Source organism: Zea mays, unplaced genomic scaffold (genome assembly GCF_902167145.1).
Source record: "Zea mays cultivar B73 unplaced genomic scaffold, Zm-B73-REFERENCE-NAM-5.0 scaffold_30, whole genome shotgun sequence".
Taxonomy (NCBI): Eukaryota; Viridiplantae; Streptophyta; class Magnoliopsida; order Poales; family Poaceae; genus Zea; species Zea mays.
This window is the reverse complement of record NW_023366926.1, coordinates 179,162-190,835: the sequence shown is the minus strand read 5'-3', so window position 1 is coordinate 190,835 and position 11,674 is coordinate 179,162. Positions and strand designations below refer to the sequence as shown.

The 11,674-nt window shown below is 42.4% G+C and overlaps 1 long non-coding RNA gene across 1 annotated transcript; it reads right to left on the bottom strand.

Annotated features, from left to right (window-relative positions):
- Nucleotides 1-1,630: 1,630 nt before the first annotated feature.
- Nucleotides 1,631-11,157, bottom strand: LOC118474677 (uncharacterized). The gene is made up of 3 exons (XR_004854363.1): nt 11,081-11,157; nt 9,772-9,774; nt 1,631-1,716 (listed from the first exon to the last, which is right to left on the bottom strand). It is a non-coding gene; the product is annotated as an uncharacterized lncRNA (long non-coding RNA).
- Between the last annotated feature and the right edge of the window lie 517 nt (nt 11,158-11,674).

The window sequence follows — 11,674 nt, the reverse complement described above, 5'->3', positions numbered from 1 at the left end:
AATGGAGCTCCCTTGGTTGCTCATAACCGTGAGCACGGCTGATATATCAGTTTCATAACACTCTGCAGAGGTTACACACTTTACCCATGAGCCGTGATTCCCTTTCTGCCTGAGGATCGTGACTCCCCATTGATCACTTCGAAGGTGAACTGGCAGGGTCTCACTACTTGGCTTTTCCCTAGGGTCCTCACTATGCGAATGTTGGAAATGACCATCGCATATAGACCATCTGGTGTACCAAACCTATACCTCTGCCCTCAGGAAAAAGCCGTGGGACAATGCCTGTACCCAGATCCCTGAGCGAGGATACAGGAGCCATAACAGATGCCTCCGTTCCCCAATGACCAAAACTAGCACCCAACATAAGATTTCCCTAATTACTTGGCCAAGGGCGTCCCATACCACACTTATGGTTGCACGGTTTTCCCGGGCGGTCATCCAACGAACCAGTCCTTACGGAGAGGCACTCGAGAAACCGCTCGAGTCCCCTTAAAGTATCACCAGTCCAACATCATAATCATAATGACGACATCGTATCATAAGTGTTCACATCATGTTCATTGATTAAATTAAAGCAATAGCATGAAGCTAACCATAGTAACCCAAAAGGTAATCAAGGACAAGGTAAATACAAAGCTAGTCAATCCTTAGGTTGATCATGGTATGTGGGTTGGTGAATTATAAAGTAAATGTGACATAATAGGTTAGAGGACACTTCCCTTCACCAAACAGATGCTCAGGGTCTTTAATCTCGGGGAACTCGAAGAACTGGATCATTTCGTCGCCGAAGCTTGATCTTTGATCCCTCGAAGCTCGAAAACGGATCGCAATCTATTCATGATGCATAGCGAATACAAACAGGCACAAACAAACAAACATATATATATATATGTATATATATATAAAAACGTTATAAAAACATTAAACCATACAAGATAAAACATTATAAAAACGTGCAGTATAAAATAGAGCTCACTTCTACGGTCACACGAGGAAAAGAGACGTTGAACGCGAAGCTACGGTCAAGAAGTTAATGGGTTTACGCTAAACAAATATTAACTATAACATTTAATTCAACATTATCAAATATAAATAATATCTACCATTTAGTTTCGATTAATCTGCTAGACTAACAGCTATCAGTTAACTAAGTATTTTAATTAACAAGAGAGATTGTAGGCGAGACGAATTTACGACACATGAAATAGCACGACATCGTGCAGAAAGACACGCGGACACGCATGACATGTGCGAATGCGCGGCAAAGCGCACTACACGCAAAAACGATGTGTGCGTCACGCGCGAATGACGCGTGGCGACACGCGACAAGGTGCGCGACGTGCAAAACCATGCACGGATGGTGCACGGCCACACGTGACTTAGCACGCGAATGACACACGAAACAGTGCACGCGACCAGCGCAAACAACGCGCGAACCAGCATGCCACCACGTGCGGAACAGCACGTGCGACAGGCGAGAAATACTATATAGAGAATGTGTTTAAACTAAACAAGTATTAGTTCGAAAACATTCAAGTAGGCATAATTATATTAACATGTATTTATAAAGTGCATCTAAAACTATAAATAAGTTCAATAAGATTGCTACTTTAATAACTATCAGGTAAATAGATGACCAATTAATTAATATTAGAATGTGCATGATGATAAAGTAATGTTACCTAATACGTCGTTAATATAGCTTTACGAAGCTAACTGTTGGGTCTATGCTTCGTCGCCGAAGGTCTTATAGGAAGAAGTGGTTCTCGGCTGAAGCTGTTTGTATAAGATAGCCGAAGGTTCCTCTTTGTGAAGCTTCGGTATTACAAACCGACTTAAAGATAGAATGACCTTTTAGTCCATAAAGGTCTGAGTCAATGTTGTAAGCTTTTATAAGGGGCGTATTTGTAATTCCTCACAGGCTGCGTCCTGTGCTTATAAATAGTGAACAGAATTCCGTTACTGTTCACGCACTCCAGTATTGGCGATCGCATCATTTGGGAACCAGTCTTTGCCAAGGCAAAGGTATAATTGTGTTCAATGAATAAATATAATGAATATTCATAATGTGGTTCATTATGATTCGTTTACCTTTGATACTCTGTGTTTTATGTTATTTATACGATCTATTTAAATACAATTACGAAGATTTAGTCTTCATAATTGAACTGTAATCAACCTTCGTCCAAAGACCATTAATCCCCAAAGGAATAATGCTTCGTTGGACGAAGGGCATTAACATTTAACACTTTATGTTGCCTTGTTCTTGACTCATAGCATTTGAGAACAAGTCCCCAACATTGGCGCCCACCTCCGGTGAACTCACTTCCACTTTTCGAGCTGATGGCTTCGTTCAATGATCGAACTGGAGCTGCTTCAAACCCGAAGCTGGTACTCCCGATTACAGGTGGTTCGTCCTCAGAGCCAGCCAACAAGAAACAGAAGAAGGAAACACAGAGAAGGGTACAGCATGTTGGGGTGCAAGGACCCTTCATCAAGTCCAGATGGTCTCACATTCCTATTACCTTCTCCCAAGAGGATCTTCATCTCAAGGACTACCCACACAATGATGCCATGGTTATCTCTTGTGTTATCAAAGGATTTCTGGTCCATAATGTTTTGGTTGACACAGGCAGTGCAGCTGATATCATATTTGCTAAGGCCTTCAGACAAATGCAAGAGCCAGAAGATAAGATTCATGATGCTACACATCCTCTCTGTGGCTTCGGAGGGAGACAGATTGTAGCATTGGGCAAGATCACCATGTCAGTAACCTTCGGGTTCATCAACAACACTAGAACTGAGCAAGTTGTGTTTGACATTGTTGACATGGAATACCCTTACAATGCAATTATTGGTCGTGGCACCCTCAATGCTTTCGAAGCAATTCTTCATCCTGCCTATCTTTGCATGAAGATACCTTCGGATCAAGGACCCATCGCTATACATGGAAGTCAGGAAGCTGCCAGAAAGGCCGAAGGTAATTGGACTGACTCAAAAGCAATCCATAACATAGATGGAGCTGAAGCTTGTGAACAGTACAAATTCAGAAGGGAGAAAGCAGCTTCAGCAGATCAGCCGAAGCCTATGCTCTTATGTGAAGACATAGCAGAGCAGAAGGTGCTATTAGGCTCTCAATTATCTGAAGAGCAGGAGAAAACTTTGATAAGGTTTTTGTTTAACAACAAAGATGTTTTTGCATGGTCAGCTAATGATCTCTGCGGAGTAAATAGGGATGTTATTGAACATTCGCTTAATGTTGATCCATCCTTCAGAGCCAGAAAACAGAGGCTTCGGAAAATGTCAGATGATAAGGCCGAAGGTGCTCGTAACGAAGTCAAAAGACTCCTCAGTGCAGGAGTCATCAGAGAAGTAAAGTATCCAGAATGGCTAGCTAATACCGTTATGGTAAAAAAGGCTAATGGCAAGTGGCGAATGTGTATTGATTTTACAGATCTTAACAAGGCTTGTCCGAAGGATGAATTCCCATTGCCAAGGATAGACTCTTTAGTTGATGCAGCAGCTTCTTCAGAGCTCATGAGTCTGTTAGACTGTTATTCAGGCTATCATCAAATTTGGATGAAGAAGGAAGATGAGCCAAAGACTAGCTTCATAACTCCAAGTGGCACATATTGTTATCTTCGGATGCCTGAGGGGCTCAAAAATGCTGGAGGAAGTTTCAGCAGAATGACTGCGAAGGTTCTCCAATCTCAGATAGGCAGAAATGTGCTAACTTATGTTGATGACATCATTGTCAAAAGCACGAAGCAGGAGAATCATATTGCTGACTTGCAGGAGACCTTCGCTAGTTTCAGACAAGCTGGTTTAAAGTTGAATCCAGAAAAATGCGTCTTCGGAGTAAAGAAGGGGAAATTTCTAGGATGCTTGGTTTCAACAAAGGGAATTGAAGCCAATCCAAGTAAGATCGAAGCTATACTTCGGATGGAGCCACCAACTACAAAAAAGGGGGCTCAAAGATTGACAGGAAGGTTGGCATCTCTCAATAGATTCATATCCAGATCAACAGAGAGAAATCTACCATTCTTCGAAGTGCTGAAATCAGCCGAAGTCTTTCAATGGGGACCAATTCAGCAGAAGGCCTTCGAAGACCTGAAGCAGTATTTAATAGAGCTAACAGCATTAACTCCACCTGTGCCAGGGGCTCCTTTATTATTATATGTGGCAGCTTCGCACTCAGCGGTAAGTGCAGCACTTGTCCAGGAGAAGCTTGATGGCCAAGCCAGGAAACAGGTCCCAGTATATTTTGTATCTGAAGTTCTCAGCATATCAAAGAAAAACTACACAGAATTAGAGAAGGTGTTATATGCTGTTTTGATGGCATCCAGAAAGCTTCGGCATTATTTTCAAGCTTACAACATAATCGTTCCTTCTTCACAACCTCTGAAGGATATTATGAGGAACCGAGAAGCTACTGGAAGGATTGGAAAATAGGCTGCAGAGCTCAATGAATTTTGTATTGAATATGTTCATAGATCTTCGATTCAGTCCCAGGCGTTAGCAGACTTCATTGCTGACTGGACGCCAGGGGCTCAGGAGGAGGAAGCAAATAAAGACGACGAAGCATGGATAGTGTTTTGTGATGGATCTTGGGGAACCTTCGGAGCAGGAGCGGCTGCTGTGTTGGTTTCACCTTCCAAGGTCAAAACTTGTTATGTGGCAAAACTTGATTTTAGTTGCACAAATAACATTGCCGAGTACGAAGCCCTACTTCTAGGTCTTCGGAAGCTAAAAGCAATGGGAATCATAAGGGCTATACTCAAAACTGATTCCCAGGTTGTTTCGGGTCACATTGACAAGAGTTGCAAGGCTAAGGATCCGAAGCTTGAAAAATATCTGGATATGGTTCGAAGAGTTGAAGCTTCCTTCGAAGGATTTTCTGTCAAAAATATCCCTCGAGGACAAAATGAGCATGCTGATTTGTTAGCTAAGTCAGCAGCACAGGGGCTGCCTTTACCTTTGGATGTATTCTTCGAAACAATAAAAGCACCTTCGGTGGAACTTCTTGAAAGGGCAGTCCTCAGTATATCTCCTGTGTATAGCGAAGATTGGAGAACTGAGATCATCTCTTATCTTCAGGGAAAATTCCTTTCAGATGACGAAGCTTATAACAGGAGGATAGAGGCAAGAGCTCGTCCATATGTTATGATAGAAGGGGAGTTGTACAAGCATGGAGTTTGTGCTCCGCTACTCAAGTGTTTATCCAGAACCGAAGGTATAGAGTTGATGAAAGAAATACATGCAGGCCTGTGTGGATCTCACATTGGGTCTAGGCCGTTACTTGGAAAAATTTTCCGCCAAGGATTTTATTGGCCGAAGGCAGCTTCGGATGCAGCGGAATTAGTTCAAAAATGCGAAGGTTGTCAGAGATGTGCACGAGATCAAAAACAACCTTCGTCCTTAACACAGCTCATACAACCCGTTTGGCCATTGCAAAGGTGGGGTCTTGATTTGTTAGGTCCGTTACCACCGGCCCAAGGGAACCTAAGATATGTTGTAGTGGCGGTGGAGTATTTTTCTAAATGGATTGAAGCAAAGCCTTTAGCCACAATAACTTCGGCCACCGTCCAAAAGTTTTTCTGGCAAAATATTGTTTGTCGGTTCGGGGTACCAAAGGCTATTACTGTGGATAATGGAACACAGTTTGACTCCGAAGCTTTTAGGGATTTCTGTGATCAAATTGGTACAAAGATCCATTTTGCATCAGTCAGACATCCGGAGTCAAATGGACTCGTTGAAAGAGCCAATGGCATCATAATGACAGGAATAATGAAGTTAATCTTCAATCAACCCAGGGGAAAATGGCCAGATCAGTTAACCAAAGTGGTGTGGAGCCACAATACAACAATATCAAGGTCTACAGGCTTTACTCCATTCAAGTTATTATTCGGTGACGAAGCAATAACTCCGGAAGAAGCAAAAACCGGATCAATAAGGGTAACAGCTTCGGCAGAATCAGGCTCCGAAGCTGCTTATTCTGTGGAAAAAGATGCTTTAGAAGGGATCAGGCTGCAAGCCGTGGAGAACATTAATAAATATCAAGCCGAAACAATTAAATGGCGAGATAGAAAGGTTCGGTTAAAGAATATTGAGCCAGGACACTTGGTGCTTCGGAGAGTGGCCAACCCAGAAACAGTGGGCAAGTTGCAGTTAAAATGGGATGGACCTTTCTTAGTGGCATCTTCGTCAAGACCCGGTTCATACAGACTGAAGGATATGGACGGCAACGACGTTCCTAGGTCTTGGAACGCGGATGAGCTTCGGCGATATTATGTATAACTCGATGTAATTTTTCATATTTTTCTTTCATGGCACCCTTTTCCTTTCCGAAGGGGGAGAAAGGTTTTTAATGGGGCCAGCATATGTAATTTCCTTTCTTAGTTTTATAAGAGCAAAATCCCCCAAGGAATGTAAATGTAAAAGCTGAGAACGCACCATCGAGTGCCAAAAGTAAAGGCGAAGAAGCTCCAAAGTCGTTCCTAAGGGAATGCAGAGCTTACAGCGAAAAGTCAACGCTGATTCCGCCAAAAGTAAAGGCGAAGAAGCTCCAAAGTCGTTCCTAAGGGAATGCAGAGCTTACAGCGAAAAGTCAACGCTGATTCCGCCAAAAGTAAAGGCGAAGAAGCTCCAAAGTCGTTCCTAAGGGAATGCAGAGCTGAGGTGCGATTGTTTTTAAGAAAATAATGGCTGTGAATATGGCTTCGGATACGTGTTTGGCCATTCATTTGCACATCGCATCACATCATAGCATTTGCATTCATAAACATTCATTTAGGCATATGTAGAATAATCATCTTCATGGCATAAATGGTTGCTTCGGTGAAAAGAGAAAAAAGAAGGAAAAAAAAGAGCTTCGAGCACAAAAAAGAGAGCTTCGGAAAAAAGGAAAAATGTTGTTTTTATGCTTTGCTGCGTACGAAAAGAAGGGAAGGTGTTTTTTCACCTTCGGCTCAAAAGAAAATTTTGTCCACATCAAAGCATTTCTCATACATATATGATAAGGATATATAACAAGGTATGAACAGAAGTTATCTCAAAAGTTTTAGTTACATTTACAAAAGTTATCTCAGAAGTTTCTCAAGTACTGTATACAGTCTACTATCTAATCTCCAAGGACCTTCAGCTTCGGCGTCATTTTTGATCATCGGCTTCGGCTTCGTCATCCTATATGATTAAGGTCGTTGTAAGTCAAAATCGAGCTTTCAGGAAAAGGTAAGCATAAGGTATGGTTTCTTACTGGTTCAAGGTGGCTACGAGCTTCGTCTCCAGCCTTTTCCCGCCCACCTTTTGTCCATATCATTTTTACAAATCTATTCGAGATACTCCGGGCGAGATCAGGAATATCATCCAGGATTGATGGTGATAAGGTGAAATTTGGCCTATTGACAATCTTTGCATGATCGCAGCCAGCCTTCAGGAAAGCTGCAGCAGTGCCTCGAGAAGCCACCCAGGCACAAAAGTCACCATGCCCAGCTATGACTTCGTCGAGCTCGTCAATCTCCCCCTCAATATGTTCGAAGGTTTTTGGTAGATCTTCAGCTGAGGGGGTGAATTTTTCACTACTGGCTCCAACTGAGTAAAAAATCTTTCTTAAGCGTTGAATGCATTTATTGCTAAATTCTAGACATTTTTCTCGAAGGCCTGTCAATAGTTTTCTCAAATCTGAATTTTCTTGAGCTTCGGCTTCAAGTTTTGCATTAAGCTCTAGCTTTTCTCGTTCGAACTGTTCAGACTGGCGGAGAAGCTTCGTGTTTAGTTCTGTTATTTTTGCTTCAGCTTCCGCCAATGAACCTTCGGTTGCCTGGAGCTCAAAGTTCTTTTTCTCAATAACATCCGATTGCTCCTTTATTCTGCTTTCCAAATTTTCAATTATAACTTCGTGCTTCTTATCTTCAAGATCTTGCTGCATTTGCAAGGCTTTGCTCAACAGCATGCTCTGCACGAAAATAACCTTCGTCAGACATGTTTTTATTCTTAGAAACAATAGAGTTAAGGGACAAGTATCACCTTGAAGTTGGAATAAAATAAACTACCAACGACATGTTGTCGTCGGTAGCGGCTGATGTCTGTTTCCAGCTTCGGGAAGCCGATACTCTTTGACAGAGTACCGATAATTTTGGCCCCAGTTTGATCTCGAATGCAATCTAATTTTTCGTCGTCAACGCCTCCGAAGAGGAGTGCCCCAGGTTTGTATCCACAGGATTTGGCATACTCTCTAAGCTCTTCTATTTCAGCTTTTGATAGTTGTTCTCCAACTAAATTCTGGAACATGAAGGCTTCGTTTTCTAAAGCTTCGTCAGCAATTTCTTTTCCTTTTCCCGAAGCTGCGGTTACGGCCTCTTCGGCGGCGGTAGTAGCCTCTTCTGCAGCCATGTCTAGCAGTAGTTGGTCAATATGTTCAATTGTGCTCTCCAGGTTCAAATCTTCAGCTGAGGCAACTTCGGCAGCTGCGACCTCCAAAGGTGCAATTTCAATATCTGTCTTCTCTGCAGCCGCTGGTGTTTTCTGGACCGAAGCTCTTGGCGGTGTCTTGTCAATTACTTCTGTCACAGTGATAATTCTTTGTTTCTTTGCCTTGATTGTCTTCTTCGATTTTTCGGGCTCCTTGTCCTTCTGAAAAAACTTTGTCAGTTGAGGGTCCAGTGGACTTAGCTTCGCAGGTAAGGTTTCAGTCATTACCTTCAGAATTTCCTCAACGACAGCAGCAGAAGGTGATGCGGGGGTTTCTTCTGCTTCGGATATTTGGTGCTTCGGAGAAGAAGTTTTCCTCTTCTTCGGAATTTTCTTCTTTAATGGTTCTTTTTCTTCACTTATGGCCTCAGTTATCCTTTTTCTTTTTTGGCCCCCAGCACCTTTGTTCAGATTTTCATAATCAGGATAATCAAAGCCCAAGGCATCCAGCACTCGATTTAGCCTTCGCTTCGGACGGGTGCCGAAGGCGGCGGTCATCAATTGATCTTCCTTTTTGGAATAATTGCCAAGAATTTCATTGCACATTGCTTCAATTGTATCTAGCCACTCTTGACAAGGTGTTTTAAAGTACTTTTTAAACTTGAAATAGTAAGGTAAACGTACAAGTTCACCTTCTCTCTTTTCCCCCTGTAGCTTCGGCATTTCCCATTCTTTCAAACTGGGAAAAACTTTGAAAGCTAAAAACTCTTGAACAAGGTCCCTTGTGCTGATATGCTCTGCAATAATTCTGAATTCACTCATTGCTTGTTGTGTTGGACCTTCGGGTGTCATGTCGCAGCGAGGTCGGGTTTCTCCGAAGATTAGTTCCAGCGGGCTTTGCACAAGCTTTTCCTTGTCGTCATTAATCTTGACATAGAACCACTCTGATTTCCAGCCTGCTGCCCACTTGCTTCGGTAGCTAATTACAGGAAACTTTGTAGTTTTTCGATAGGCGAAGTTATAGCAACCAAAATTATCGTGCAATCCATCTTTTCTAGCCTTTGTTTGATAATGCAACTCGTGAACCCGGCAGAAGCTGTCCGCAAATGGTTCCACTGCTTGGCTTCGGATTGCCCAGATATAAACAATAAGCCTAACGATAGCGTTAGGGGTCAGCTGATGAAAATAGATACCGAACCTCTTCAGCACCTCTGCAATGATCCCATGTAGGGGGAATCTTAATCCAGCTTTTAAAAAGCTCTTGAAAATAACAATTTCATCTTTCTCTGGTTTTGGGGTAGTTTCTTCTCCTCCGAAGCGTAATAGCTTCTTCTGATTTTCAGTAAAAAAGCCTGACTTTACCATCTTGGACAGATCAGCCTTCGAAACAGTAGATTTCCCGAAGTCCAAGTGGCTGGGCTTGCTTGGCATGGCAATGCGATAATCATCTTCAGAATCAGTTTCCTCAATATCTTCTTCTTCTGCTTCAGCGATTGCTTGTTCTGCTTGTTCTACATCATCATGAGGGATCTTTTCCGAGGTCACTAGCCCGGATCGTTGCATAGCTTCGGAGATGGGAACAGTCTCCGAAGCTTCAGTTTCGTCCCCCTCACGCTCAACCCTGGCAGTAGAACGCACTCTGGCCATTCAATTATGAACTCGCGGAACGTTAATACTTTCTTCCTCCGAAGCAGGTTTCAAACTGGAGCTTCGTTCGACTCTGACAGACAAGCTTCGGTGACGGTTAAAAATTTTGGCAGCAAAACAGTACAAATAGCAATGAATGCTGTGGTAACTTCACACCTACTCGTCTGTTTATATAGTGCTGCAGGTAAGAAGGCGAAGCGCCAGAATTTTTACACCAGGCGGACACCCGCTCGCACTCGCTGCGTGGTGGACCGCAGAGACTGAACAGTAACTCTGCAAGGTGGGGCCGCTACACGCTGGGAGATCAAATCGTTTCTCGACAACGAGCTAAGGGAAGGTGTTTTTTAAGACCTTCGGCGCTCCGAAGCTTAAGAGACTTTTTTCACGGGTCAAGCTCGTTACGAAAAACGATCTAGCACCGCGAAAGGGGCTACTGTTGGGTCTATGCTTCGTCGCCGAAGGTCTTATAGGAAGAAGTGGTTCTCGGCTGAAGCTGTTTGTATAAGATAGCCGAAGGTTCCTCTTTGTGAAGCTTCGGTATTACAAACCGACTTAAAGATAGAATGACCTTTTAGTCCATAAAGGTCTGAGTCAATGTTGTAAGCTTTTATAAGGGGCGTATTTGTAATTCCTCACAGGCTGCGTCCTGTGCCTATAAATAGTGAACAGAATTCCGTTACTGTTCACGCACTCTAGTATTGGCGATCGCATCATTTGGGAACCAGTCTTTGCCAAGGCAAAGGTATAATTGTGTTCAATGAATAAATATAATGAATATTCATAATGTGGTTCATTATGATTCGTTTACCTTCGATACTCTGTGTTTTATGTTATTTATACGATCTATTTAAATACAATTACGAAGATTTAGTCTTCATAATTGAACTGTAATCAACCTTCGTCCAAAGACCATTAATCCCCAAAGGAATAATGCTTCGTTGGACGAAGGGCATTAACATTTAACACTTTATGTTGCCTTGTTCTTGACTCATAGCATTTGAGAACAAGTCCCCAACACTAACACAAAAGAAATAAGTCGAAACGGATTTTCAACACAAATATATTGGATATTTAATGGTTCGCGGAATTTAAACGATGTGGCACACGACAGCGTGCGCAAACCGCATGTGAACAGCAACAACGACACATGAGGATAGCACGAGCGGTCCGCTCGACAACTCACAGGTAGTACGCGGGCTACAGTGCAAGACGCGAACTCGCAAACGCTACAGCGAGGCGACGACGTGCGCGAACAACACGACAAACGGGAAATCATTAACAGATGTCGTGTTTAGAATGAACACATGTTAAACAAATATAAACATTTAAGTTGACATAAATCATGTTAACGTCCATTTACACTTGCGCAAATTAAAACTATACATTATTTTTAATTAGATCACTACTTTAATAGCCATCAGATAAATAAACAAACAATTAATTAGTTAAAACACGCGTCACGATAAAATAATATTATTAACTCACCGGTGACGTTATTATGAAGCTAATGTAAATTGAACGAAGGGAATCAGATTTATAACGCAACATATATTAATTATTTAGTACTTCACGGATTTTAAGCAACGTGGCTAATTATTATTGGCTAGAGGCTGGCCAC